The sequence below is a fragment of the Lontra canadensis genome, unplaced genomic scaffold (assembly GCF_010015895.1).
Source record: "Lontra canadensis isolate GAN:19392208 unplaced genomic scaffold, GSC_riverotter_1.0 scaffold4, whole genome shotgun sequence".
Taxonomy (NCBI): Eukaryota; Metazoa; Chordata; class Mammalia; order Carnivora; family Mustelidae; genus Lontra; species Lontra canadensis.
This window is the reverse complement of record NW_022630998.1, coordinates 2,702,905-2,705,532: the sequence shown is the minus strand read 5'-3', so window position 1 is coordinate 2,705,532 and position 2,628 is coordinate 2,702,905. Positions and strand designations below refer to the sequence as shown.

At 44.6% G+C, this 2,628-nt stretch overlaps 1 pseudogene; it reads right to left on the bottom strand.

Annotated features, from left to right (window-relative positions):
• Positions 1-974: 974 nt before the first annotated feature.
• LOC116858743 lies at positions 975-2,257 on the bottom strand (annotated as a pseudogene).
• Between the last annotated feature and the right edge of the window lie 371 nt (positions 2,258-2,628).

Below are 2,628 nucleotides of genomic sequence, written 5' to 3'. Positions count from 1 at the left end.
TCTGACAGCACCAAAGCATATTCCCTCGTTCACCCATTGGTTTACCAAGCTTTGGGCAAATATCTGGTACCTCAGAAGCCTGGCCTCTCTGCTAAACAGCTTGTTATAAGGGAAAGAGAATTTGGTTGGAAGTCAAGAGTCCAGGAGCAGATTAGAACCGTCCCTAATTACATATATGTCGTTGGGCGAGTAACTTAATATATCTAGGCCATAGGGGTTTGTTGCTGTTGCTTTTGTTAACATTTTATTATGGGAATTTCAAACCTATGCAAAAGCAGAAAGAATGATAATAGTAAATCCCACGTACCTATCATCTGCTTTCAGCAATTATGAACTTTGATTTATTAAATTCTGCCTCACCTACTGGATTACTGTGAAACAAATCCCAGACTCATATCATTATGTCCTTAAATATTTCACAGTGTATCTGTAAAAGATTAAATCTACTTTGTTTTTTAAAAGTTACAATAACAGGGGCACTTGGGTGGCTCAGTTGGTTAAGCAGCTGCCTTCAGCTCAGGTTATGATCCTGGAGTCTCAGGATCCAGTCCTGCATCAGGCTCCCTGCTCAGCATGAGTCTGCTTCTCCCTCTGACCCTCCCCTTCTTGTGCTCTCTCTCTCTCACTCTCTCTCTCTCAAATAAATAAAAACAAAATCTTGAAAAGTCACAATAACATTAGATACTAGAAGCAATAATAACTCAATAATATTTTTAAATATCTAGTGTTCAAATTTTCCTGACTATAGCATTTTAAAAAAAATTTTTTTTAGGGGCACCTGTCTGGCTCACTTGGTAGAGCATGCAACTCTTGATCTTGGGGTCATGAGTCTGAGCCCTATGTTGGGTATAGAAGTTACTTTAAAAAAATTTTTTAAGTAAATTAGAAAAATTTTTTTTCAATATTCTGTTTCTTTAATGACCTCCATCTACCTGAAGGTCAGGTACAGGCAGCTAGGTGGTAGCAAGAGCCGTTCACTTGAAGATCTTGCCCTGACTGAAGGTTTTGCCCACATGCTGGAAGGCCTCCTTCCAGGAAAAGTACTCCTAAACCAGCGTCTGGGTCTCCTCACTGCCAGGATCCAGTTTCCGCCATGTATGTGACTGGACTTGGCGGAAACACAAGCTCCTGGCTTTGGATGACCCCGAGTCCAGAAAGGGAACTGCTATTGTTAGTTCCAAAGAGGATGACACTGGCAAAGGCATTCTTCCTCAGCTTGTCCAACCACTGGAACATTCTAGTGAAAAGGTTGCAACTCATAAAGGTCTGGGTGAGGTCTTCAGGGTAGCTGATCTCAGCATACCGCAGAGACCAGCCATCCTTATCAAAGTGCTCCCCAAAATGGGGCAGCACCACCGAGAGAGTGTCCTCATTGGAGTCCTTGTGCTTAAATTCTTAATACAAAGGTACTCTTGGGCAGGTGAGCAAAGGGGTCCTTGGTCTTTGGTTCAACAGCCAGTGCTGTTGAACCAAACATTCATCTATCTTCTCAGGATCAGAGGCAGCAGCCTTTTTCTCTTCTTTCTGCTCAGCCTGGCTTCTCTTCCTGAGAACCTTTCTTTCTCTGGGATTTGTCCTTTTTAGGCTGGCTTTCTGCAAACTTTTTAGCAACAGACTGGGCCATCTTTTCACCGAGTTTCACCTGCCCCAAGAGAGCCCTGAACTGGGGCTGGTCAATGCAGGTGAGGAACCAGCAGTTGGTATTGGGGAAGGCCTGGCAGAGAGAAGGCTCCAGGACCTGTTTCTAGAGCCACAGCAGGGTGCAAACAACCGTGATGTCAGCCAGTGTCACACATGTGACCACCAGGAGAGTCCTTGTCTTCAAGTGAGCATCCAGTAACCCCAGAAGTTGCTTCACTTCCTCCTTTGCATTCTCTGTGGCCTGCTTGTTGTGGTGCGTGATGCCTGAGGTGGGGCCCACCCGGGTGCTGGCGGGCGGCACTTATATCACTATCAGCCAAGTTCACATGCTGCACCTCCTGGGCTGTTGCCTCTGGAGTACTTCCCTGCAGCTCCTCATTGCTCACATACTAGGCAATGGCATCACTGTCAAACACACAGAATCCATCATCGCCCTCAACTGCTGGAAGCTTGCCAGTAGGACATTTACAGAGAAATTCAGGGCTGCGTTTGGTTTGGCTGAAGTGAAGTCGGGTGTAGAGAGCACATGGACCTGAGCCCCTCTGTACTGATCAGCAATGAGAGCCTTGAAGGTCCTCCGGGTTACAGGGTACATGAACAGGATGCCAGCTGCCATGGTGATTCTGCAGAGAAAGCTAAAAAAAATTTTTTTAAAGCATCAAAATGAGGTCCCAAAATTTAATTGTTGAAATGTCTCTGTAGTGTATTTTAACCTAGAGATTTTCCCTCTGTCTCTTTCTCTCCTTCAACTTGTTTGGGGTGGGGGGAGCGGTAGTGGGGAGTAGATCATTTGTCCCACAGAGATTCTCAGTCTGGACTTCGTTAATTGGATCCTTGTAATGATACTTAGTGTATTATTCTGTCCTCCATATTTCTTATAGTTAGATCTACAAGTTTGGTCGTGTTAAGTACTAATTTTTGGTAACAACGATTCTTAGGTAGTATCGTGCACTTCCATTAGGAAGCATATTATGTCTGGTTGTTTGT